Source organism: Dreissena polymorpha, chromosome 2 (assembly GCF_020536995.1).
Source record: "Dreissena polymorpha isolate Duluth1 chromosome 2, UMN_Dpol_1.0, whole genome shotgun sequence".
NCBI classification, from domain to species: Eukaryota; Metazoa; Mollusca; class Bivalvia; order Myida; family Dreissenidae; genus Dreissena; species Dreissena polymorpha.
Genome location: NC_068356.1, coordinates 48,856,359 through 48,867,320, shown reverse-complemented (window position 1 = coordinate 48,867,320; position 10,962 = coordinate 48,856,359).

Sequence of the window (10,962 nt, the reverse complement as noted above, 5' to 3'; positions counted from 1 at the left end):
AACGGCTTAAAAAAGATGCAAAAAAGTAGATTTTGATTTGCGTCGAGTTCTTTCTTGGTTTGAACATGACATATCTTTTTTTTATTGCACAAATCGATTCCGCTTAGAATGGCCTTTAAGAAGATGTATGGTTGAAGTGGTCGCTTTTACATTGAATTGTAGGGAAAACTAGTTAGTATAATGTGACCAAAGCCCAAATCAGGCCCCGTCACAACGGAGCTGTATTTACATAAAATAACATTTTTGTGGGCGGTGTATAACGCGTTTTGGAAAGTTTCATGGAATAATTGCTTTTGTTTCATGAGTTTAAGGAGCATTGCAAGTTTTTTAGAAAACACTTCTTTTTCAGAGAAAATTAATCGTACAAAAAACTCGTCTTCAGCATCTCAAATCGCAACAAATTGTGCTGAAAGGACACACAAACACGTTTTAATAGTTGTTTATTTCTTGTTCGTGAAAGTTTGTAACAATATTCCAGTATTTTGACTGATTGTTGTAATTTCGGGTAGTCTTTTTACTCCTGAACGCCCTTTACAAATCAAAGCTCCGACTGCGAAAGCCAGATGGCTTATCAGGCGTTATTATAAAATGCATTTTCAAGCATTCCTACGTGAAAGATCGATCTGAAATTTGGCACGCATGGTGAAATATGTTTATAATTGTCAAGGAGTGCTTATTTGTCGCGATGTTAACAGTAAACGTTGTCTTATATGTGTCAATATACTAAATAAGCGTTTATGTAAGGCTGTTCTCCCTAAAAAAATATTGTAGTTGCCTCGAAGGCATGATATACTGTTTTAAGCTGTTGTTCGGGTTTTATCGTTAGGAGATAGTGGTAGGGCATGTATAGGTGTTCACTATTGAATCTCTTAAATATGATAAACTTAGAGAATATAGTAAAGCATTGCACTGAAAAAGGTTACATTCCACTAAAAACGGCTTAACAAAAGTTGCAAAAAAAGTCAATTTTGATTTGCGTCGAGTTCTTTCTTGGTTTGAACATGACGTATATGAATTATATAGGGAAACTATAGATGACCTGGCTCACAGATCTATAAATAAACAGTTTATTTATAGATAACGAAGAACAACGGATTAGGCTACGTTATCTCGATCTTCTCGATTATTTATTAAAAATATCTTCTCGATTATTTATTAAAAATAATGAAAAAAAAGCACTATTTTAGGTCTTGGACTGAACACAGAAGTGAAGCATTAAATATAAATATGTATTGTATTCATGGAATTTGGAACATTTTAAGATTTAAAATAATACATACTACTGAGAATCTTGTTACCGCGTGGTTTATTTGTCATACCTATAGACATGTACAATATATTCATAACACGGGGCGTCTATTGTGATACCCGTCTAATATTTACCATCCAATGCAGTCTCCTGCTTCGGTGCTGAACACTGCCGGCACTGTATTGGTCCCTTAAATAGCAAGCGCAAAACACGTTTAAGTTTGACACGTGTTTTCAAGTTTCAACATCTGTGAATATATTATGAAGTGGACTGTTCTTTCATTTAATTGTTTAAATAACCCGTAAAATTAGGAAAATTTGGGAAATATTAATGCAATCATTATTTCTTAAACATCATCTCAAGGATTGTTAAACCGATCAACATGCATGTTCTTAACATATAAATCACATCGTTTAACATCGTAGTGAAAGTGAATGCTTACACCAAAAAACGCTCATTAAAAAACACATAATAGGTTGTTGTTTTTAAAATATAAAAATGTCGGACCTGGTCTAAGCAATCTATGGTTCGTCGTTAACCTGAACAACGTTGAGCACGTCATATGAAGATTCATTTTCGAATATACCTGACAGCAAAGAATTAATCAACGTCTTACAGATGTATTCACATGAGCTATATTTGATTTTGAAATGCCATATGTGATCTTACGAAAAAACAACATTTGGGTGTTAGTCCAAACAATTGTGAGACTTAAAAGAAAATGACATTTGTTTCCACTAACATTGCCACACAAATGGGCTTTTAATCTTTTTGCTAGCCTTTGGGGCGGGTATACAACTCGGGTACAGTCTAATATCGACCGGGTACGTTTAAGTATATTGACCTTTCCTGGGGTACATGTAAGTATATTTAAGAATATCCGGGGTCCATGTTAGTAGTACCCGAGCCGACAATGACAAATCGAGCCTTAGATGAGGATTACTTCCAAGCCTGACATTGTCCCTGTAAGTCTATTAATGGGACTGGTGCATACGCGCCGATTGTTCTCCGCTCACCTGATGTCGCTGTGTGTGTAACGCTTCCCACCAACGTATACACAGTTCCGGTCGTTGGACGCCAAATTTGCAGCGTTATGGATCCGGCAGTTTCCGCGTAGAACGTGAATTTTGTGGTACCTCCGCAACAGTCAAACTTGAAACCATCGTTGCTGTTTCCACAGTTGATATACGATACGCCTGAGATAAACCAGTGAACATTATATAAAATCATAGCGACACTGTCTCGTGTGGTATTGCATTCATCTATATTCTGATTTTGAAAATATTTTGTCAAATTTAGATACTAAGTCTTCATGTGTTAATTGCGCTTTAATATCTCGTTTTTCAGATCATATGTACATAGTAGACGAAACTTACTTCTAATAAGGAGATACTACGTCTATGGTTGCGAGACGCAAATGTCTTATAATGAGACATCTCGAAATACGGAGATACCAAGTCGTATAATTGGCAAAACGGCAAGTGCTAATAATTATTAGGAAATGCTAAGTGTTGATTGTGAGACAACGGGGTCTAATTAGAAAACATCAATTAATGAGGAGATGACAAGTCGTTTACTAGAAGTTGGAAAACGTCAAGTTGTAATAAAGATACTTCTCGTTATTTTGAGATGCTAGTAATTATGATTGGGGACAACAAAGTCTAATAAGAAGACAGCTCTGTAAATAGAGACGCCCCGTCTTACGATTGGGAGTCCCATTTATGCGACACCTATTCCTTATTTTGAGATGCTGAGCTTAGCTATGGGATACATAGATCTCATATTAAGTACTGTCGTGTAATAAGAATAAGTCCTAATTCACGTTAATAGAGGTAAACGCAATGGTACCTGGTGCTTTTTTTAGCCGGATTTTTTTCGAAAAAATCTCGGCTTATAGATTGATGTTGTCGGGCGGGCGGGGGGGGCGGGCGGGGTGGCGGCGTGCTCGAAAATGTTAAAGTTCTTATTTCATGGTATAACTTTGGTATGCTTGGACCTAGAGTCTTCAAACTTGACATGAAGGTTGGCCAGGATTAACAGATGACCACTGGTCATTTCAAGGTCATTCATTTGAAGGTCAAGGTCACTGTGACCTTCAATATAAAAAATGTTAAAGTTGTTATAACTTTGGTATGCTTGGACCTAGAGTCTTGAAACTTGACATGAAGGTTGGCCAGAACTAGTAAGTAACCACTGGACATTTCAAGGTCATTCATTTGAAGGTCAAGGTCACTGTGACCTTGAATGTAAAAATGTTAAAGTTCTTATTTCATGTTATAACTTTGGTATGCTTGTACCTAGAGTCTTCAAACTTGAAATAAAGATTGGCCAGTACTAGAAGATGACCACTGGTCATTTCAATGTCATTCATTTGAAGGTCAAGGTCACTGTGACCTTAAATGTTAAAATGTTAAAATTGTTATAACTTTGGTATGCTTGGACATAGAGTCTTCAAACTTGACATGAAGGTTTGCAAGCACACTTAGATGACCACTGGTCATTTCAAGGTCATTCATTCTAAGGTCAAGGTCACTGTGACCTTGAATGTAAAAATGTTAAAGTTCTTATAACTTTGGTAGGTAAAAATGTTAAAGTTCTTATTCCATGTTATAACTTTGGTATGCTTGTACCTAGAGTCTTCAAACTTGACATAAAGGTTGGCCAGTACTAGAAGATCACCACTGCTCATTTCAATGTCATTCATTTGAAGGTAAAGGTCAATGTTAAAATGTTAAAATTGTTATAACTTTGGTATGCTTGGACCTAGAATCTCAAACTTGACGTAAAGGTTTGCAAGCACACTTAGATGACCACTGGTCATTTCAAGGTCATTCATTTCAATGTCATTCATTTGAAGGTCAAGGTCACTGTGAACTTAAATGTTAAAATGTTAAAATTGTTGTAACTTTGGTATGCTTGGACCTAGAATCTCAAACTTGACGTAATAGTATTATTTCATCTAAGTTTATTTTCTTACATTTGATAATGAAATTGATGGAAACTTCAAACAATATCTTACTAATTTGCTAATAAAAAAATTGAGATCAAACTTTCCTAATTGTCAATTCAAGTTCATATTTGTGACCTTAAATGTTATTGTTGTTCATGTATATGCATGCATTCAAAACATAACACAAGGTTTGCTCATGCCTTGAAAAGTACTTACATTTCATTTTGACCTTTGAACAATATTTCAGTAATTTAAGTATTGCATTGACAAAAACACGAAAGGTACTTTCCTGTCATTTAAATCAAAAATCCGGCTTCAATGCGGTCATCTCCGACCGCGGAACTCTTGTTAACTATTTAAAAACATTGTTTTTAACCATTTCAGCAAGTGCATAAAAGAAAGACTTTTCTGCTGCGTATGGCTATTTGAAAACAATCGGAATTTCTTTATTTAATAAGCATGTGTTCTTGTTTAAAAATTCGAAGACTACTACATGGTTATGCTTCACGCAACGTGAAATTTTGTCACCGATTTCAGACGTATTCAATGATTAATTTTTCTACTTTAATATATCGGCAAACTGAAAGAAAAACTGGCTTTTATGCACTACAGATTTATGCAAATTTTTTTAATACTTGAGATTTTTGCAAAAATATAGTTCTTCACGGTGTGTTTACATTCTGTCAAGCCCGTGCGTAAACCCCTGAAGACCCCGTTGATTCTGCACCCTGATTAGGAGATATCAGATATTAAGAGCTACATATTAATGACAAATTATATGAACAATGACATTTTCCCTATCAGAGACGGGTGCTTTCAGTTACTCTCTTCAATTTAAATGCGTGATTTTACGCAACATACCACTTCGACGCCGAAAAGGCTAAACTGCACACATGCGCCGACACGCCTATGCGACGTCATATACTAGCATTTAACTTTCCAAGTATTGTATATGTTGTCAGTGACCGATACACAAATTAAATTGTATTAGCTCGTAATTTACTCAACATATGATATGTGACAAATGGTATCTTTATCCATCCGACTTTGGCCAGTAATATGCGTAATCCTTTTAAATGTGACATACCAGACATACATTTTCTGCACAGTTAACTGAACAATATACTTTTTGTGAAAACTAAAGTATACATCTCTATACTTAACTTTTCCGGACGACAAAAATGCACAGTACTTATATACTAAGGATATACGTATACAAGTTTCGAAAAAGCATACACTTACATCTAAAGCACAAATATCAATAAATTAAAATTTAATTTCAGTAACTGTACGAAAGTCATATATTTCACTTAATATTTAATTCCGAGTAACATATTGTCATAAATGTCTATTTTATAATACGCAAATAAGTCATTCGTGACATAACAATGGCGCTAGATCTCAAATAAAAATTGATGTTGGACTTTGATGTCGCTCACCTGTTCGGGATTGTGTTTGTCCACTACTCGGGTTAGCATTCCCAATTGTTTTCGGCGACGTGCATGGAACGGCTGAAACTGAAACGAAATGCAGGCCATTTCAGTTGTTCATGAAGATTAGTATCGCCACAACAACAAATATGAGATATAAGGACATGACATAGCCTACAATCATACTACCGAAAATTAAATTTATTTCTAACATTTACAAATCCATTCATTCATGCATTTAATCAAGTCATTAATCAATCCATTAAAATTAATTATTCATAATAAATTAATTCATTAATTTCTATTTTTATAAATTTACTAGTTCATTAAGAACATATTTCCTTCATTAAATATACCTTGAGACACTGTGATTGCCGTAAATATTTGCAATCCAATTAAGTAATATACACTGCTAGTCACGAGCAATCGCTTGTCCATTTTGGCTGCCCTAGAGTCCAATATGAATAACATAAGAACGAGAATACCAGTGTATGTGGAGAACGTATGTGTTATAAGTTAATACTTGAGAAAGGATCCATTCAGTCGTATTTACATACATGCAATTGTATTTATCTACAAATACAATCAAAATTGCTCATTATCGATGTTCAATATTTCATATTTAAGCAATTACATTTAGTCCAAGGCTTCAAGTCTTATGGCAGTAATTATAATATTAGAACGCAATTTAATTGAGTGTAATTATACTTCAAATTGCTAGATACTGCTGTCACACACAGAGTTTAAAGCGAGATTATACTATTTTGTCAAATATTTATGTATTTATGAAAAAATGTGTAAACAACTTATTATACATATATTTCAATATAAATTAAAATAAAAGTTAAGAAGAACATGTGAAGATTTTTAATTCTGAAATCGAAAAAGGCTGTAAAGTCGAATTCGCCAGCATGTATATCATTCATGTACGATGTGAATCATACTTTAGATTAAGTGCAGATTTATTCATACGACACACAGACACAGTTTTGTTTACGGATCATTTTAACGAATATCTTCGTAACAATCGGCTCGGGGCGCTAATTTGTCTTTGCTGCTTTTTAGGAAATTCGTCTTCAATGTATAATTTGTCTTGCCTATTTTGTGCTTTTGTAACATATTTTTATCAATATATTACAATTTAACACATATAAAAATCGTATAATCTCGCTTTAACAGAGCAGTCATGTACTCAATATAAGACTTGCCCTTGAGTTGGACTGGTTAGCGGTATACATCTATAATAAAAAGCTGTGTGATCAAAGCCGGGACTCAGCGCAGGCTTTAACTATCATATCATATGAATCTATTGAACAAACAATAATTTGATTTCCAGCGTATGTTCTTTGAAAAATAGTTGAAAAACAATAACCACTGAATTCGCCCATGAGTCGGACACATTCGACCTTAACACGGACACAGATTTGTATTTAGCATTTATTTGGTTACCCATTCCCTATATGTATGAAAAAGCAAATTGATCAGTAACAGCCATGTGTAGATTTTATAGATTTATTCTTTAGTCAACGTGTTGACGAAAATAAGTTATAAAAAGAGGAAAAATGGCATGGCCACTTGTAATGTCTATCCGACCTTTACAACAGCGGAACCATTTGTAGCACTAGGGATGACAAAGAAAAGTACAGACATACAAAGATAAAACATTGTGTGATTCTTGTTGGTTGTGAGCTATGTGATTCTTTATAGATTGAGTCATGTTAATATGAATGAATATGTGGTTAATTCCCATCCGTATGCCTCTGCTATTACATAAACTCATGTTCGCCATAAGGGCGAATTGCGTTCGCCTCAAGGGCTTATTGAGTTGTAATTAATTTTTTTCTGTAATACCTACACAATAGAGCAAAGCACTGAAAATTACCTTTCATTATTATAGAATAAGGTTGAGTTTTCAATATAAAGTCATTTGTGATTTCTGTCAAACTTATCTGACCTAAATGCCGATGGTATAAATATAATCAATAATACACAATTCTGAATTTTAAATCAGCAGGAGAAATTAACTTTAACGAATCCAAATTCATCGTGAGATTATATTTGATAACATTTCATTTCAACATTTTATTTATTTTGAGTATGAAGGGTAAATTGTTCGTTATAACGTCACAAATCATGCTTAACAAAACTGATCTTTGAAAACTACAAAGATATAAATGTCCGACTCAAGGGCGAGGTATGCTATTGCGACCTCAAGGGAAACACTGGGGAGGATACTTTCGTTTGTGGAGCTAATGAAAAGTTTGAGAACTGAATAATGTTCCACCGTCATAAATGGACCACTGAACATTTGGAGGTACATAATTTCCAATATAATTATTCAGACGTTTTATCAGCTGAAAGGATCAACTTAGCAATATAATGTCTGTGCTAATAGTGTACTAAAGAGAAATAGACGTTTAGGTTTTAAAGTAACATTACTGCTCAAAATCAACGAAAATTTCGTACAATATTTCATAAAATGAAGCTAAACAATTAAAAATCAGTGTTCCTTATGGCAATTGCCGAAATTTCAACGCCAGATGTGGTCTGGTAAAATATATGTTTGTAGATACAAGGCTTGACTTGTATAATCTGATTATAAAATTACACTAACACTTTTTACATTATATTATTCTAATGGTTGTTTTATTATAGGATGAAACATCAATTTACTGTCCGTTATAGCGATGTATTAAAAGTAAAAATCGCCAACATAGTTCTAAACATATCCATCATAAAGAAATACAGTTGTAACATGAATATTAATTAACTGAAATGATCCAACAAACTGACTCAACGAATTTGTCACTCGAAGTCACATCAACCAGCCCTCCTTGTACCATTTCAACCCATATGTGGTTAGCGAATGGCTATGGTATTAATTAGTAAAAACATGATTTTGAATGAAAAAGAATCGAATTATAACGAAGAATCAACCTGTTCTGGAAAACAAACTCACTATCATATATATATATAAATATATATATATATATATATATATATATATATATATATATATATATATATATATATATATATATATATATATATATATATATATTTATTTATTTATTTATTTATTTATAATATAACAAGGTATTGAACTCAAAATCAACCGAAAACTGGGTGCATCGCTTTTATTTCAAGAAAGCAAGTGTAAAACTACGTGGGACATATTTCAACATATGTGGTACTGATATTAGCAGCGAAAATGTAAGTGCATACACATTGATGACGATATATACGACAGCCGTCCTTCCGAAGACAATGTACGGCTGTGAAATCTGGATTAACTGTGCAAGTGATGTAGCTCGGTTAGAATCGGCACTTATATGCTGTATAAAACACATGCAGGGCTTGCACAAAAGTATTTCTACACACTACTGTATATGTATATCAAATGCCACCCTGATTGAAACATACATGGACTGCTCGAAGTTAAAATTCATAGGCCAGCTAAGCAGATTATCGCCAAAGTACTTGGGACTATTCCCAAAAAAGTTTACACGGAAAACGGCAATTGATAAAACAGTGAATGTGCAGGCGAAACGATGTGGCTCAGCGACTTGTGTGCTGTGACCAGTACAACCTTCAAGGAAATGTGATTAAACCAGTCAATTGCTCGACACTGTGGGATATAGCCAGGACAAATCAAAATCTTCTGACTGCCTGTCAAACAATTCTAAATAGTATCGGATAAGGGACGTCACGCCCATTCTCTCAAAAGTGTAGCCTGTGTAACCTTATAGTTGATAACATAACTGTACATTTGATGTGCTTCTGTACCACCAATGATGCACAGCGAAAGCGGCTGTGGGAACTTGTCTTTATCCGCATCGGAATATTCCGATTTACGACATTAATGCCAATGAACGCCTTTGGGCAAACAGTATCGTTGCTGAAACTTAGATCAGAAAATTAAAATTGGCGCTTCTCAAACTTTTCTTTTACTATGGCTGCTTTTCAGCTATTAAAAGTTCAAGTGTCTTACATTAAATATTTTCACGTATCCTTACGTTTCGATATCTTTCTCAAGAAATGTTTTTTTTTTTAAGATGCGTATTTATCTTAAGACAATATTAACACGCTTGCCATTCTGCTACTCTCATGATCAGCTGAGGGTCATCTTACACGTATGTAGACTTCTATTCACTATTTATTCTTGAGTTTCTATTTTGTCAAGAGAACCTCAGTGAATAATCAGTGATAGAAACGCATAGCTCAGACATGTCACTGAATTATATCAATATGTTGACAATTGCTGTCATACTGTTTATTGTTTATGTTATTTGATGGTGATATTGTCAATTGTAAAAATGTATATTCTTAATGTTCATATTCATTACTTCAATCTATTTTACTTTTTGCTATAAACAATGTATATGTCGTTATAACATACAATGTAATATGAAACTGTACTTAACCCATTTATGCCTAGCGTCTAGAAAAAAGGCCTTAGCAAACAGCGTAGACCCAGATGAGAAGCCGCATGATGCGGTGTCTCATCAGGGTCTGCGCTATTTGCTTCAAGGAATTTCTATAAGAAATATTCTAGATATAGAAATAAAAACACTAGACATCCCATTATTTTGAAAATAAATTGATCCAATTTAGAAGGATGGGAGAGTCCACTAGGCATACATGGGTTAATTCTGAATAGCTGTATATATGTTCTGCTCTCCTACCCTGGAGAAAATAAAAGTATACATATTGATTTATGATTAGTTAGCGGCCGGCACGGACATGAACAATAACTGATTAAACCTGATGGCCACTTTCGGGAAATCGTACAATTCTGCGAAATCTTGCAAATATCCGCAATATTCATATTTTAAATGATCGATTAGCAAATTAAACCACTGCAACAGCGTATTCATTGCAACACAATATGTTAACCAAATAATATACTGATTGCTCATTTGCTAGATAACTGGTGACTGGTTTTAATATTATGCAGTCAAACGATATGCATATTTAATTTTATGGGCAAAAGAGGTATCTCATTAGGTTTTTGGACTTTCATTCCGTAGCCCCAATGCCATAGTTATAATACCAATTTCTGAGCCTATCCGAATTGGCTGGCTGCCATAAACCAAATTACCAAAACTCCGATTTACCACCTCAATCATGTGCAATAAAAGTAGTTCTTCGCAGATCTCAATAACCCGCCTAGTAAATACAGAACATCACTATATAAAATGGCATTGTCATAAAAAGTGTAAAAAAATATTATTGATGCAAACTTGCTAAGCATTGGCCACGACATAGTTTTTATTGTTTACATATTCATGCGAGAATAAGTTCCGCACTTGACGGTCAAGGCCGAAAAGATA